This window comes from Pseudophryne corroboree, chromosome 10 (genome assembly GCF_028390025.1).
Source record: "Pseudophryne corroboree isolate aPseCor3 chromosome 10, aPseCor3.hap2, whole genome shotgun sequence".
In the NCBI taxonomy this organism is placed as follows: domain Eukaryota; kingdom Metazoa; phylum Chordata; class Amphibia; order Anura; family Myobatrachidae; genus Pseudophryne; species Pseudophryne corroboree.
The window spans coordinates 25,826,072-25,844,343 of record NC_086453.1 but is presented as its reverse complement, the minus strand read 5'-3'; the positions used below and the strand labels follow the sequence as shown (position 1 = coordinate 25,844,343).

At 46.0% G+C, this 18,272-nt stretch overlaps 1 long non-coding RNA gene across 3 annotated transcripts in view; it reads right to left on the bottom strand.

Annotated features, from left to right (window-relative positions):
• LOC134966910 (uncharacterized) overlaps positions 1-6,412 on the bottom strand; it is a 118,751-nt gene extending 112,339 nt beyond the window's left edge. Inside the window, exons 1-2 of one of the 3 annotated variants that reach the window (XR_010188735.1) lie at positions 6,271-6,412; positions 4,644-4,697 (exon numbers count right to left, since the gene is read on the bottom strand). This is a non-coding gene — a long non-coding RNA (uncharacterized LOC134966910). Of the gene's footprint in view, positions 1-4,643; positions 4,698-5,065; positions 5,217-6,270 lie in introns of those variants that run through there. The other 2 variants (XR_010188734.1, XR_010188736.1) reach the window with 2 other exon arrangements.
• Between the last annotated feature and the right edge of the window lie 11,860 nt (positions 6,413-18,272).

Here is an 18,272-nt window from a genome sequence, read left to right as displayed (position 1 = left end):
ATGAAGAAGAAAGAAAAAAAAAACACGGTTAGGTGGTATACAATTATGGACGGACTGCCGAGTGCCGACACAGAGGTAGCCACAGCCGTGAACTACCGTACTGTACTGTGTCTGCTGCTAATATAGACTGGTTGATAAAGAGATGTCGTAGTATGTATGTATGAAGAAGAAAGAAAAAAAAAACCACGGGTAGGTGGTATACAATTATGGACAGACTGCCGAGTGCCGACACAGAGGTAGCCACAGCCGTGAACTACCGTACTGTACTGTGTCTGCTGCTAATATAGACTGGTTGATAAAGAGATGTCGGTAGTATGTATGTATAAAGAAGAAAGAAAAAAAAACCACGGGTAGGTGGTATACAATTATGGACGGACTGCCGAGGGCCGACACAGAGGTAGCCACAGCCGTGAACTACCGTACTGTACTGTGTCTGCTGCTAATATAGACTGGTTGATAAAGAGATGTCGTAGTATGTATGTATGAAGAAGAAAGAAAAAAAAACCACGGTTAGGTGGTATACAATTATGGACGGACTGCCGAGTGCCGACACAGAGGTAGCCACAGCCGTGAACTACCGTACTGTACTGTGTCTGCTGCTAATAGACTGGTTGATAAAGAGATGTCGTAGTATGTATGTATAAAGAAGAAAGAAAATAAAACCACGGTTAGGTGGTATACAATTATGGACGGACTGCCGAGTGCCGACACAGAGGTAGCCACAGCCGTGAACTACCGTACTGTACTGTGTCTGCTGCTAATATAGACTGGTTGATAAAGAGATGTAGTAGTATGTATGTATAAAGAAGAAAGAAAAAAAAACCACGGGTAGGTGGTATACAATTATGGATGGACTGCCGAGTGCCGACACAGAGGTAGCTACAGCCGTGAACTACCGTACTGTGTCTGCTGCGACTGGATGATAAATAATGATATAAAAAATATATATATATCACTACTGCAGCCGGACAGGTATATATATTATATAATGACGGACCTGCTGGACACCGTCTGTCAGCAGAATGAGTTTTTTATAGAATAAAAAAAAAAACACCACACAAGTGAAGTCACACGACGAGTGTTTAACTTTTTCAGGCAATCACAATATAGTATACTACTAACTATACTGGTGGTCAGTGTGGTCAGGTCACTGGTCAGTCACACTGGCAGTGGCACTCCTGCAGCAAAAGTGTGCACTGTTTAATTTTAATATAATATGTACTCCTGGCTCCTGCTATAACCTATAACTGGCACTGCAGTGCTCCCCAGTCTCCCCCACAATTATAAGCTGTGTGAGCTGAGCACAGTCAGATATATAATATATACATAGATGATGCAGCACACTGGGCTGAGCAGTGCACACAGATATGGTATGTGACTGTCTTGTACTCCTGGCTCCTGCTATAACCTATAACTGGCACTGCAGTGCTCCCCAGTCTCCCCCACAATTATAAGCTGTGTGAGCTGAGCACAGTCAGATATATAATATATACATAGATGATGCAGGCATGCAGCACACTGGGCTGAGCAGTGCACACAGATATGGTATGTGACTGAGTCACTGTGTGTACCGTTTTTTTCAGGCAGAGAACGGATATATTAAATAAAACAACTGCACTGCTGGTGGTCACTCACTAGTAAACTCTCTGCACTCTCTACACTTCTACAGTACTCCTCCTAGTCCTAAGCTCCAGTAAAAGTTAACCGAGCAAGGCGGGAAGATCCGCGTCGCTCGGACCCGTGAAAAAAAACATGAAGTTCGTGCGGGTTCGGATTCAGAGAAACCGAACCCGCTCATCTCTAGTAAAAAGGGGGCCTGGCTGCCGCAATGTGTGAAAAGGGGGAATGGCTGCCGTAATGTGTAAAAAGGGGGACTGTCTGCTGTAATGTATAAAAGGGGCTCTACCTGGTGTAGTGGCGCTACTGTGCAGCGTAATTTGAATAATGGAGACTACTGTGCACCGTAGTATGAATTGCTATTATTTTGTGGCCACGCCCCTTCCCCGTGAAGCCACGCCCCTATATATTTTCCACGCGCCTGCGGCTAGCACTGCCCCTATCTTACATGGGGGGGCGCCAATGTCATTTCTTGCACACAGCACTAAAGTGCCTAGTTACGGCATTGCTTTAAAATAATGCGATCCTCAAAATTTGTACATATAACATTATCTTCATAAAAAATCTAAATAGCTTTACTTTTTAATAGGGGTTTAAAAACAGATTTCGTTCCATAAGTAGGGTAGAAGAATGCAAAATGTAATTGTTAAAAGATTTTTACAAAAATGAAAAAAAGAAATATAAAGCTAATTAAAGAAACTGTGCGCTGTGGTTTATTCTGCTACAGTATACATAAATATAATAAGAATCACAGGCAATCCCCACATATCACTTTCTTATTTCCTGTCCTTAGGGCAGGAATCCTCTCCTTTTTGCCTAATTGCAAAATGTCTGACTAATGGGCATGGGGGGTCATTCCGAGTTGTTCGCTCGCTAGCAGATTTTAGCAGCATTGCACACGCTAGGCCGCCGCCCTCTGGGAGTGTATCTTAGCATAGCAGAATTGCGAACGAAAGATTAGCAGAATTGCGAATAGAAAATTCTTAGCAGTTTCTGAGTAGCTCGAGACCTACTCCTACACTGCGATCAGCTCAGCCTGTTTCGTTCCTGGTCAGACGTCACAAACACGCCCTGCGTTCGGACAGCCACTCCCCCGTTTCTCCAGACACTCCCGCGTTTTATCCTGGCACGCCTGCGTTTTTCCGCACCCTCCCAGAAAACGGTCAGTTTCCGCCCAGAAACACCCACTTCCGGTCAATCACACTCCGATCACTTCAACGATGAAAATTCTTCGTTCAGCCGTGAGTAAATCTACTAAGTTTTGTGCTAAATTACTTAGCGCATGCGCACTGCGTACCATGCGCATTTTCACCTTAATCGCTCCGTTGCGAAAATCGTCAACTAGCGAACAACTCGGAATGACCCCCATAATGCAGACCTTATGGAAGCAGCAAATTTGTTAGCAGATGAGCAAAACTTTGGCCCTCATTCTGAGTTGTTCGCTCGCTAGCCGCTTTTCGCAGCAGTGCACACGCTAAGCCGCCGCCCTCTGGGAGTGAATCTTAGCTTAGCAGAATTGCGAACGAAGTATTCGCAATATTGCTAAAAGATTTTTCTTTGCAGTTTCTGAGTAGCTCGAGACTTACTCTTCCAGTGCGATCAGTTCAGTGCTTGTCGTTCCTGGTTTGACGTCACAAACACACCCAGCGTTCGCCAGACACTCCCCCGTTTCTCCAGCCACTCCCGCGTTTTTCCCAGAAACGGCTGCATTTTTTCACACACTCCCATAAAACGGCCTGTTTCCGCCCAGAAACATCCACTTCCTGTCAATCACACTACGATCAGCAGAACGAAGAAAAAACCTCGTAATGCCGTGAGTAAAATACCAAACTTCTTAGCAAATTTACTTGGCGCAGCCGCAGTGCGAACATTGCGCATGCGCAGTTAGCGGAAAATCGCACCGATGCGAAGGAAAATAACGAGCGTACAACTCGGAATGAGGGCCCATGTGCACTGCAGGTGGGGAGATGTAACATGTGCAGAGTCTCAGATTTGGGTGGGGTGTGTACAAACTTAAATCTAAATTGCAGTGTAAAAATAAAGCAGCCAGTATTTACCCTACACAGAAACAATATAACCCACCCAAATGTAACTCTCTCTGCACTTGTTACATCTGCCCCACCTGCAGTGCACATGGGAGGTAATTCAGAGTTCATCGCAGCAGCAAATTTGTTAGCAGTTGGGCAAAACCATGGCCCTCATTCCGAGTTGTTCGATCGGTAAAAATCTTCGCATCGCAGCGATTTTCCGCTTAATGCGCATGCGCAATGTCCGCACTGCGACTGCGCCAAGTAAATTTGCTATGCAGTTAGGATTTTTACTCACGGCTTTTTCATCGTTCTGGCGATCGTAATGTGATTGACAGGAAATGGGTGTTACTGGGCGGAAACAGGCCGTTTTATGGGCGTGTGGGAAAAAACGCTACCGTTTCCGGAAAAAACGCAGGAGTGGCCGGAGAAACAGAGGAGTGTCTGGGCGAACGCTGGGTGTGTTTGTGACGTCAAAACCAGGAACGACAAGCACTGAACTGATCGCAGATGCCGAGTAAGTCTGGAGCTACTCAGAAACTGCTACGAGGTGTGTAATCGCAATATTGCGAATACATCGTTCGCATTTTTAAGATGCTAAGATTCACTCCCAGTAGGCGGCGGCTTAGCATGAGCAAATCTGCTAAAATCCGCTTGCGAGCGAACAACTCGGAATGAGGGCCCATGTACACTGCAGGGGAGGCAGATGTAACATGTGCAGAGAGAGTTAGATTTGGGTGGGTTATTTTGTTTCTGTGCAGGGTAAATACTGGCTGTTTTATTTTTACACTGTTACTTAGATTTCAGTTTGAACACACCCCACCCAAATCTAACTCTCTCTGCACATGTTATATCTCCCCTCCCTGCAGTGCACATGGTTTTGGCCAACTGCTAACAAATTTGCTGCTGCGATCAACTCTGAATTAGGGCCAATATTTGATAGAATAAAAAGCTTCAGTATTAAAGTAACATATAGCGCTCCCAGTGTTACAGACTCACCTAGCGCCACAGCTGTCCCCTTCCCAGAATACATCGCTGCAAAAGATTATGAACCTGTTCAAAAGGGGAAATAGAAGTACCACATAACGTGACAATGAAATAATCCAACTAAAAATAAATAAAATATTTGTTTTTCCTATCAAACAAAATACAGACAACACATACTTGGATATAGATTGGTTAATAACATATTTTATACACACACACACACACACACACACTATTACCCTGTCCATCTCCTGTATAATTGGAACCTTTATGTAATGTATGCAATTTTAAGTATGTGCATATAATTGTATGTAAATAAATGGTTTTCCTTATTCCATATACCTATTTGTACATATGTTCTCTATTATATCCAGTTCATAACGTAAAAAGGTAATTTTAAATATCAAGGTATAGAACATTTTTGTAGTGCCAACCTGTGAAGTTACTGGGTTCCAAATCATTCGGGCGCAGTGGTAGATAAAAAACCACCGGTGGGTTATAGACAGTTCAACACACTTCTGTAACACAACTCCACAAGAGTCCACATGACAATCCCCACCACAAACTCCAGACAGAACTCCTTACCCATACCTCCCAACATGACCCTCTCCAGGAGGGACAGAATGCTCTGCTCCTGGTCTGCCCTCTTTATTTATGATTGCCATCACCTGTGCTGAAACGCCTTCCTTATCCAGTAACCTGCTCAAAACAGGTGTCGGCAATCATTCATTAAGAGGAAAGTCCAGAAGCAGAGCATTGTGTCCCTCCTGGAGAGGGTCATGTTGGGAGGTATGCCTTACCTGAGGAGCAGAGAGTCTTTCTTCAGCTCTCTGGTAGCTCTACTTATACCCCAGAAACTTCATATTGCTGGGGTGTGTTTTACTTTCTTCTTTGTTTTAGGATCTTAAGGCAATGGAATAAAATACACATTCTAATCAAGGTGATTACATAACACCCATCTGGCCTTCTCACTATTGGATAATAGGGATAAACTTTATAGGCTGACCATATTATTCCTTTAACCTGGGACACTCATGAATTACACAGGTTCTGTGGCTGGCTGACTACAAGCCTGCATTTCACCTGGTTTTAAGCAGCCACAGAACCTGTGTAATTCATGAGTGTCCCAGGTTAAAGGGATTATATTGTCAGCCTACATAAACAAGAGGGACAATGGGACCTTAAATCACTCAACCTTTGATTCTCCACTGTGGTGGAAGTAACAATAGAAAGCTGGGGCTAACATGAATACATGACCTAGCAGTGGCAAATGCAGGATTTGCATGGGGGGGTTTCCAGAACTGGGCGGAGCCAATCACGGGGGTGGGGACTGAGGTGACCCAGTATATGCTGGGTCCGTAAAACTAGTGTGTCTGTGTGTGTGTGTGTGTGTGTGTGTGTGTGTGTGTGTGTATATATATATATATATATCTACACATATATATATATATATATACATATATCTACACACACATATATATATATATATATATATATATATAAGTACAGGAGGATGCTGGCACTCTCAGAGACTTGTAAAAATGACACAAATGCTGTAGTTTGAGGTCAACGTTTCAGGGCCTTGCCCTTTTATCAAGACTAACTAAACAAACATAATAGAAATAAATTTATACATTACCAAAAACACCTCGTGTGCAGACGACCGCCGCTCTCCGGGAGACCCGCTGACGTCATGGGCGCGCGCTGGCGCCGGCGACCCGGCGTCTCCAGGGGGCGTGGCAAGGAAAATGTGTAACCCATCACCATGGGAACAGATGTACGGGGGCTGGAGAGGGACATAAAGAATAAACATGCAAAATGAAATTCACAGGGAAGCAGCATTATTGTGCAGAAAGTAAGGATAAGCAGTCAGCATGATATAAATGTACACGCAGATGTGTCAGCAAATATAAATGTATATCAGGGAATGAAAAATGAGGAGAATTTAATTAATTAAAACAGGCTATGCAGTAAGAACTATCAGCAGAAGTTACTTAATTTATAAAAAACATGTATATGACAGCATATCGTTCAAGCCAAACGGTTTAACTGTTTGGAGGGTATGGATCCAGCGGGCTTCTCTCTGTAGTAGGAGGCGACCCCGATTACCCCCTCTGGCATTATCTGGGATTCCGTCAATCATCTTATATCGAATGGAGGCAAGGTTATGGTGAAGTTCTTTAAAGTGACGGGCAACGGGTTGGTCAGACCCACGTCCCTCCAGGGTGGCCCGTATGCTGGAGCGGTGTAACGCAATGCGCTCCTTAAATTGTCTTATCGTCTTGCCAATGTAAAGCAGCCCACAAGGGCATTTGATATAATAGATGACGTACCGACTGGAACAGGTAAAGGATTGGGTAATGTTGAATTTTTTGCCAGATCTAGGATGGAAAAAAGAGTTGCCGGTTTCCAGGCTGCTGCACGTAGTGCAGCCTAAGCACTTGTAGTTACCTGCCTTTCGCGAAAGGAAATGCATGGGCGCTGTAGGTTTCATCTTAGAGATGTCGTTGTGGACCACAATGTCCTTAATGTTTTTACCTCTACGGAATGAGGGTAAAATCCTAGACTTGCTCAGTCTCGGCAGCTGTTTATCATGTCGGTACGTCATCTATTATATCAAATGCCCTTGTGGGCTGCTTTACATTGGCAAGACGATAAGACAATTTAAGGAGCGCATTGCGTTACACCGCTCCAGCATACGGGCCGCCCTGGAGGGACGTGGGTCTGACCAACCCGTTGCCCGTCACTTTAAAGAACTTCACCATAACCTTGCCTCCATTCGATATAAGATGATTGACGGAATCCCAGATAATGCCAGAGGGGGTAATCGGGGTCGCCTCCTACTACAGAGAGAAGCCCGCTGGATCCATACCCTCCAAACAGTTAAACCGTTTGGCTTGAACGATATGCTGTCATATACATGTTTTTTATAAATTAAGTAACTTCTGCTGATAGTTCTTACTGCATAGCCTGTTTTAATTAATTAAATTCTCCTCATTTTTCATTCCCTGATATACATTTATATTTGCTGACACATCTGCGTGTACATTTATATCATGCTGACTGCTTATCCTTACTTTCTGCACAATAATGCTGCTTCCCTGTGAATTTCATTTTGCATGTTTATTCTTTATGTCCCTCTCCAGCCCCCGTACATCTGTTCCCATGGTGATGGGTTACACATTTTCCTTGCCACGCCCCCTGGAGACGCCGGGTCGCCGGCGCCAGCGCGTGCCCATGACGTCAGCGGGTCTCCCGGAGAGCGGCGGTCGTCTGCACACGAGGTGTTTTTGGTAATGTATAAATTTATTTCTATTATGTTTGTTTAGTTAGTCTTGATAAAAGGGCAAGGCCCTGAAACGTTGACCTCAAACTACAGCATTTGTGTCATTTTTACAAGTCTCTGAGAGTGCCAGCATCCTCCTGTACTTATACTTTTCAGCTTTGACTGACGCAGGGCACCGGAGCAATTTACATACACGCTTATTGGGAGTGCCACACTGTACTTTGCTATATATATATATATATATATATATACATACACACACATACATATACACGGTGGTCTTCAGTATGCCGGCGGTCGGGCTCCCGGCGATTAGCATACCGGCGCCGGGAGCCTGACCGCCGGCATACCGACACTTATTCTCCCTCGTGGGGGTCCACGACCCCCCTGGAGGGAGAATAGAATAGTGTGGCGCGCGTAGCGTGGCGAGCGCAGCGAGCCCGCAAGGGGCGCATTTGCACTCGCCACACTGTTGGTAAGCCGACGGCTGGCCTCCCGGCGCCGGTATGCTGGTCGACGGGAGGCCGGCCGCCGGGAGATCGTAGTGAACCCATATACACATATACATAGCATATTAAACATGCATACATATATATATATATATACACACACATACAGTACACATATATATATACACATGTATATATATATATATATATATATATATCATATGTGTGTGTGTGTGTGTGTGTGTGTGTGTGTGTGTGTGTGTGTGTGTGTGTGTGTGTTTATATGTATGTATGTATGTATATACATGTGTATATATGTAGGCACATGGATATATATGTACTATAATTAAAATAAAGTAAACTTTTATTGCACTTGCAAGTGCCACCAGGAAGACAGCAGGCGGCAGAGGACGCTAGACAGTCATTAATAATACTCATGCAGCTAAAAAAAAAAAAAAAAAAAAAAGGGGGTTTCTGGGTACTCGGAAACCCCCCCTGGGTGCGCCACTGCCTAGACCTAAAGTGTAATATATATAACACAATTGCATATATAACAATATTACGCCTGATTCAAACACAGTATGGGGGGAGTAGGGACACAGTATGGGGGGGGGGAGCAGGGAAACAGTATGGGGGGGGGAGCAGGGACACAGTATGGGGGGGAGCAGGGACAAAGTATGGGGAGGAGCAGGGGCACAGTATGGGGGGGGAGCAGGCGCACAGTATGGGGGGAGCAGGTGCACAGAAAGGGGGGTTGGGGAGCAGGGACATAGTATGGAGGGGAGCAGGTACATAGTATGGGGATGAGTAGGGACACAGTATGGGGTGAGCAGGGACACAGTATGGGGGGGAGCAGGGACACAGTATGGGGGGATCAGGGACACAGTATGGGGTGAGCAGGTACACAGAATGGGGGGTGAGCAGGGACAGAGTATGGAGGGAGCAGGCACACAGTATGGGGGGATCAGGGACACAGTATGGGGTGAGCAGGGACACAGTATGGGGGGGAGCAGGGGCACAGTATGGGGGGATCAGGGACACAGTATGGGGGGGAGCAGGGACACAGTATGGGGATGAGCAGGGACACAGTATGGGGGAGCAAGGACACAGTATGGGGGGGAGCAAGGACACAGTATGGGGGGAGCAGGGACACAGTATGGGGGGAGCAGGGACACAGTATGGGGGAGCAGGGACACAGTATGGGGGGAGCAGGGACACAGTATGGGGGAGCAGGGACACAGTATGGGGGTGAGCAGGGACAGAGTATGGAGGGAGCAGGGACACAGTATGGGGGGAGCAGGGACACAGTATGGGGGGAGCAGGGACACAGTATGGGGGAGCAGGGACACAGTATGGGGGGGAGCAGGGACACAGTATGGGGATGAGCAGGGACATAGTATGGGGGAGCAAGGACACAGTATGGGGGGAGCAAGGATACAGTATGGGGGGAGCAGGGACACAGTATGGGGGGAGCAGGGACACAGTATGGGGGAGCAGGGACACAGTATGAGGGGAGCAGGGACACAGTATGGGGGAGCAGGGACACAGTATGGGGGGGAGCAGGGACAAAGTATGGGGAGGAGCAGGGGCACAGTATGGGGGGGGAGCAGGCGCACAGTGTGGGGGGAGCAGGTGCACAGAAAGGGGGGTTGGGGAGCAGGGACATAGTATGGAGGGGAGCAGGTACATAGTATGGGGATGAGTGGGGACACAGTATGGGGTGAGCAGGGACACAGTATGGGGGGGAGCAGGGACACAGTATGGGGGGATCAGGGACACAGTATGGGGTGAGCAGGTACACAGAATGGGGGGTGAGCAGGGACAGAGTATGGAGGGAGCAGGCACACAGTATGGGGGGATCAGGGACACAGTATGGGGTGAGCAGGGACACAGTATGGGGGGGAGCAGGGACACAGTATGGGGGGATCAGGGACACAGTATGGGGGGGAGCAGGAACACAGTATGGGGATGAGCAGGGACACAGTATGGGGGAGCAAGGACACAGTATGGGGGGGAGCAAGGACACAGTATGGGGGGAGCAGGGACACAGTATGGGGGGAGCAGGGACACAGTATGGGGGAGCAGGGACACAGTATGGGGGGAGCAGGGACACAGTATGGGGGAGCAGGGACACAGTATGGGGGTGAGCAGGGACAGAGTATGGAGGGAGCAGGGACACAGTATGGGGGGAGCAGGGACACAGTATGGGGGGAGCAGGGACACAGTATGGGGGAGCAGGGACACAGTATGGGGGGGAGCAGGGACACAGTATGGGGATGAGCAGGGACATAGTATGGGGGAGCAAGGACACAGTATGGGGGGAGCAAGGATACAGTATGGGGGGAGCAGGGACACAGTATGGGGGGAGCAGGGACACAGTATGGGGGAGCAGGGACACAGTATGGGGGGAGCAGGGACACAGTATGGGGGAGCAGGGACACAGTATGGGGGTGAGCAGGGACACAGTATGGAGGGAGCAGGGACACAGTATGGGGGGAGCAGGGACACAGTATGGGGGGAGCAGGGACACAGTATGGGGGAGCAGGGACACAGTATGGGGGGAGCAGGGACACAGTATGGGGGGAGCAGGGACTCAGTATTGGGGGAGCAGGGACACAGTATGGGGGGGTGAGCAGGGACACAGTATGGGAGGAGCAGGGACACAGTATGGGGTGTGAGCAGGGACACAGTAAGGGGTGTGAGCAGGGACACAGTATGGGGTGTGAGCAGGGATACGGTATGGGGTGTGAGCAGGGATATAGTATGGGGGTGAGCAGGGATACGGTATGGGTTGTGAGCAGGGATACAGTATGGGGGTAAGCAGGGATACGGTATGGGGTGTGAGCAGGGATACAGTATGGGGGTGAGCAGGGATATGCTATGGAGAATGAACAAACAGATAAACTGAATGTATAGGTTTGATTACTTCTATTTGTGGGTAAGGGTGCTGCTTGGCCCTGATTCAGTGCGCAAACATACATTCTCCCAACTTATCTACTTTAATTGGGTAACAATTACCACCATAAATTAGTCAATTGTACAGTATCTGATACACGTTATGCTGCCATCCTCCATGCCGTTTCCCCAGAATTCTGTGCATGCGCAATAGATTGTTACCCCAGTGCTCAGACTTTACTGCACTGCTGGCCACAGAGGACGAGGCACAGGCGGAGGAGGCTGCACATGGGCCACCTTATCTGTTAATATGCTGCTGTTTGCAATCGCACTGAATATTGAACATTTCAAAACATCTCTGTCCAGGGCACAAAGGCATAGTTTATGGGGAATAATTGCCATTTTCTGAACTCTTGGGGCATAGACAATTAGGAAATAACACTTTAAATACAAGGTCAACCAAAACATTCAAATTTGTTACAAGGGTAAATTTACTAAAGTGTGAGTGTTTTAGAAGTGGAGATGTTGCCACTAGCAACCAATCAGATTCTAGTTATCATTCATCCAGCACCTTCTAAAAGATAAAAGGTTTTGGCACATACTGTAGAAGGGAGGGTTAGGGTTAGGGTTAGGGTGGGGGCCAGGGAAGGGTTAGGGAACTTTACAGGGGGCTATTGGGATTCTGATGGCGGGATGCCGCTGTCAGTATTCTGAACGCCAGCATCCCGTCCATCGGGAAATCATACTGGAGCCATACCATATAGTGTTATTACAGGCGTACCAAAGACACCAGGTCTGGGAACATCCGCTGTAATTTTTTTCAAAATTTGCCAATAACCAATATGCTATATTGCATATGCTATATATACACAGGCGTGCAGTGTACAGGGCCAAAGCAGCGTGGGCTCCCGAGCATGGCTGGCTTTCACATGGCGTCAATACGACTGGCAAACACTACAGTACTTCCTATGGGAAGAGATGTCCATGACCGTAACACAGGTATGTCATTCTTTAATTAGGATGTGGCGCACACACATACAAAGTGTGTCAGCTGACCATTCAGTAAACAAATTATATAAATGATTACTTGTTACAATGGACATACAGTATAAGATCAAATATGTTTTAAAATAATGTGTCCCCATTCACATTCTATAATACAGTGCCCCCAGCTCACATTCTGCAATACAGTGCCCCCAGCTCACATTCTACAATACAGTGCACCAGCTCATATTATACAATACAGTGCCCCCAGCTCACATTCTACAATACAGTGCCCCCAGCTCACATTCTACAATACAGTGCCCCCAGCTCACATTCTACAATACATTGCTCCAGCTCACATTCTACAATACAGTGCGCCCAGCTCACATTCTACAATACAGTGCCCCCAGCTCACATTCTACAATACAGTGCCCCAGCTCATATTATACAATACAGTGCTCCCAGCTCACATTCTACCATACAGTGCCCCCAGCTCACATTCTACAATACAGTGCCCCCAGCTCACATTCTACAATAAAGTGCCCCCAGCTCACATTCTACAATACAGTGCTCCAGCTCACATTATACATTACAGTGCCCCAGCTCATATTATACATTACAGTGCCCCAGCTCATATTATACAATACAGTGCTTCCAGCTCACATTCTACAATACAGTGACCCCAGCTCACATTCTACAATACAGTGCCCCCAGCTCACATTCTACAATAAAGTGCCCCCAGCTCACATTCTACAATACAGTGCTCCAGCTCACATTATACATTACAGTGCCCCAGCTCATATTATACATTACAGTGCCCCAGCTCATATTATACAATACAGTGCTTCCAGCTCACATTCTACAATACAGTGACCCCAGCTCACATTCTACAATACAGTGCCCCCAGCTCACATTCTACAATACAGTGCTCCCAGCTCACATTATACAATACAGTGGCCCTGTTCACATTATAAAATACAGTGCCCCCTTTTTACATTATACAGTACAGTGGCCCGGTTCACATTATAAAATGCAGTGCCCCCAGCTCACATTATACAATACAGTACCCCTGTTCACATTATACAATACAGTTCCCCAGCTTACATTATACAATACAGTGCCCCCAGCTCACATTATACAATACAGTGGCTCTGTTCACATTATAAAATACAGTGCCCCCTGTTCACATTATCCAATACAGTGGCCCCAGCTCACATTCTACAATACAGTGCCCCCTGTTCACATTATACACTACAGTACAGCCAGCTCACATTATAGAAACATAGAATTTGACGGCAGATAAGAACTGCTTGGCCCATCTAGTCTGCCCCTTTTTTTACCATATTTTTACCTCAAACCTTATTTGATCACATAATAAAATGCAGTGCCCCAGCTCACATTATACAATACAGTGCCCCTGTTCACATTATACAATGCAGTGCCCCAGCTTACATTCTACAATACAGTGCCCCCTGTTCACATTATACTATACAGTGCCCCCAGCTCACATTGTACAATACATTGCCCCCTGTTCACATTCTAAAATACAGTGCCCCTGTTCACATTATACAATACAGTGCCCCCTGTTCACATTATACAATACAATGCCCCTGTTCACATTATACAATACAGTGCCCCAAGCTCACATTCTACAATACAGTGCCCCCTGTTCACATTATACATTACAGTGCACCCTCTTCATATTGTACAATACTGTGCCCCTGTTCACATTATACAATACACTGCTCTCTGTTCTCATTATACAATATAGTACCCCCAGCTCACATTATACAATACAGTGCCCCTGTTCACATTAAACAATACAGTGCCCATGTTCACATTATACAATACAGTGCCCCCTGTTCACATTATAAAATACAGTGCCCCCTGTTCACATTACTCAATACAGTGCCCCAGCTCACATTATACAATACATTGCCCCAGCTCACATTATACAATACAGTGCCCCCTGTTCACATTACTCAATACAGTGCCCCAGCTCACATTATACAATACATTGCCCCAGCTCACATTATACAATACATTGCCCCAGCTCACATTATACAATACATTGCCCCAGCTCACATTACTCAATACAGTGCCCCAGCTCACATTATACAATACATTGCCCCAGCTCACATTATACAATACAGTGCACCAGCTCATATTATACAATACATTGCCCCAGCTCACATTATACAATACATTGCCCCAGCTCACATTACTCAATACAGTGCCCCAGCTCACATTATACAATACAGTACACCAGCTCACATTATACAATACAGTGCACCAGCTCATATTATACAATACAGTGCCCCAGCTCACATTATACAATACATTGCCCCAGCTCACATTATACAATACAGTGCACCAGCTCATATTATACAATGCATTGCCCCAGCTCACATTATACAATACAGTGCCCCTGATACAATAGATTTCTAAATTATTTCTGGGCGCTTAAGATACCTTGATAAAGGGACAGGTGTCCTTAAACATGTTGGTACATTAGTGCTTTCAGGCAACCTACAGAGAAAAGGGAAGGTACTGGTGATCTCTATGCACATCCTGATGTTGCCCTCATTCCAGACTTTGGACACAATACCAATTCGGGAGTACATTTGTAGTAGAGATGAGTGGGTTCGGTTCCCTGAGAACCGAAACCCCACTTCCCCACCCCCCCGAACTTCACTACCCGTGCCCGGATCCGAGCTCAGCTCAGGTTTTCCCCCCTGACTCGGAAACCAGAACGAGGCAAAACGTCATCAACACGCTGTCGGATTCTCGCAAGGTTTGGATTCCATATAAGGAGCCGCATGTCACCACCATTTTCACTCCAGTCCCGGAGAGTGTAACGAGAGGACATGTCTCTGTCCTCAGTGTCTGTGCGGGAGGGAAACTGGGGTGGCAATTCCAGTGTTGTCTTGTGCTGCTCAGTCCAGTGTAGTGTCTTAGTCCAGTCACAGTGTTGGTGTCCTTTGCTGCTATATGTCCAGTGTAGCTGTATAACTCCAGTCCAGTGGTGCTGTGTTGTCCTGCATCAGTACAGTGGTGGTGTCTTGTGCTGCATCAGTCCAGTCACAGTGGTGGTGTCCTCTGCTGCCATATGTCCAGTGCTGCTGTATAAGTCCAGTCCAGTGGTGCTGTGTTGTGCTGCATCAGTCCAGTGGTGCTGTGTTGTGCTGCATCTGTCCAGTCACAGTGGTGGTGTCCTCTGCTGCCATATGTCCAGTGCTGCTGTATAAGTCCATTGCAGTGGTGCTGTGTTGTGCTGCATCAGTCCAGTGGTGGTGTCCCTGTGCTGCTGTATAAGTCCAATGATACTGCTGTATATGTCCAGTGATACTGCCGTATATGTCCAGCGGTACTGCCGTATAAATCCAGTGATACTGCTGTATATGTCCAGTGGTACTGCCATATAATTCCAGTGATACTGCCGTATATGTCCAGTGTACTGGCGTATAAATCCAGCCCAGTGATACTGCCGTATATGTTCAGCGGTACTGCCGTATAAATCCAGTGATACTGCCGTATATGTCCTATGGTACTGCCACAGAATTCCAGTGATACTGCCGTATATGTCCAGTGGTACTGCCATATAATTCCAGTGATACTGCCGTATATGTCCAGTGGTACTGCTGTATAAATCCAGTGGCACTTGCGTATAAATCCAGTCCAGTGATTCTGCCATAAATGTCCAGCGGTACTGCCATATAAATCCAGTGATACTGCCGTATAATTATAGTGGTACTGGCGTATAAGTCCAGTGATACTGTCGTATAAATTCAGTCCAGTAATACTGCTGTATAAATGCAGTCCAGTGATACTGCCGTATAAGTCCAGTGGTACTGCCGTATAATTCCAGTGATACTGCCGTATAATTCCAGAGGTATGGGCGTATAAGTCCAAAGATACTGCCGTATAAATTCTGTCCATTGCCATATAAATCCAGTGGTACTGCCGTATAATTCCAGAGATACTGCCGTATAATTCCAGTGGTACTGGCATATAAATTAAGTGATACTGCCGTATAAATCCAGTCCAGTGGTACTGCCGTATAAGTCCAGTGATATTGCCGTATAAGTCCAGTGATATTGCCGTATAAGTCCAGTGATACTGCCGTATAAAACCAGTCCAGTGGTACTGCCATATAAGTTAAGTGGTACTTTCCTGTACTGTACAGTATATTATTTACTCCAAATAAAGGGGTTATTAATATTTAATCCAAATAATTTTTACAGGGTTTGCCCTGTGTGGTGCAAGGCTACGCTCTCCTGTGCCGCATATTGTGTTATATACTGTAACTCCAGAAAAATAATGGAGAACAAAAATTTGGAGGATAAAATAGGGAAAAATCAAGAACCACTTCCTCCTAGTGCTGAAGCTACTGCCACTAGTCATGACATAGATGATGAAATGCCATCAACGTCATCTACCAAGGCCGATGCCCAATGTGATAGTAGAGGGCATGTATAATCCAAAAGCCAAAGTTCAGTAAAAAGACCCCAAAAAATTTTTTTTAAATGGTCTGTGGAGAAACGTAAACTTTTCAATATGCCATTTACGACACGGAGTGGCAAGGAATGGCTAAAGCCCTTTCCTATGTTTATGACTAGTGGTTCAGCTTCACATGACAATGGAATCCCTCATAACTGAGGCCTTGACACTTATGTTGGTGTTAGACGTGCGTCCGGGATCTGCCATTAGTGCAGTGGGATGTAGACAATTGATGGAGGTATTGTGTCCCCGGTACCCAATCCCATCTAGATTCCACTTCACTAGACAGGTGATACCGAGATTTTGCCATTTAATTCCAGTGATTTGGACGTATAATTATTAATTACAGTGATTTTGCCAATTAATTCCAGTGATTTGGACGTATAATTATTAATTACAGTGATTTTGCCAATTAATTCCAGTGATTTGGACGCATAATTATTAATTAGTGATTTTGCCAATTAATTCCAGTGATTTGGACGTATAATTCCAGTGATTTTGCCAATTAATTCCAGTGATTTGGACGTATAATTATTAATTACCGTGATTTTGCCAATTAATTCCATTGATTTGGACGTATAATTATTAGTGATGAGCGGGTTCGGTTCCTCGGTTAACCCGAGCGCGCCCGAACGTCATCATCCCGCTGTCGGATTCTCGCGAGATTCGTATTCTATATAAGGAGCCGTGTGTCGCCGCCATTTTTACTCGTGCTTTGGAGATGATAGTGAGAGGACGTGGCTGCGTTCTCTCAGTTTCTGTGTTCAGTGTGCTGCAAATATCTGTGCTCAGTGTGCTGCAAATATCTGTGCTCAGTGTGCTGCAAATATCTACGTTCTCTGCCTGAAAAACGCTCCATATCTGTGCTGCATTGTAGTATATAGTAGGAGGACAGTGCAGAATTTTGCTGTGACCACCCGTATATATATATAGCAGTACGGTACAGTAGTCCATTGCTCTACCTCTGTGTCGTCAAGTATACTATGCATCCATACCTGTGCTGCATTTTAGTTGTGCGCAATATATAGTAGGAGGACAGTGCAGAATTTTGCTGTGACCACCAGTATATATATAGCAGTACGGTACAGTAGTCCATTGCTCTACCTCTGTGTCGTCAAGTATACTATGCATCCATACCTGTGCTGCATTTTAGTTGTGCGCAGTATATAGTAGGAGGACAGTGCAGAATTTTGCTGTGACCACCAGTATATATATATAGCAGTACGGTACAGTAGTCCATTGCTCTACCTCTGTGTCGTCAAGTATACTATGCATCCATACCTGTGCTGCATTTTAGTTGTGCGCAGTATATAGTAGGACAGTGCAGAATTTTTCTGTGACCACCAGTATATATATAGCAGTACGGTACAGTAGTCCATTGCTCTACCTCTGTGTCGTCAAGTATACTATGCATCCTTGCCTGTGCTGCATTTTAGTTGTGCGCAGTATATAGTAGGAGGACAGTGCAGAATTTTGCTGTGACCACCAGTATATATATAGCAGTACGGAACAGTAGTCCACTGCTCT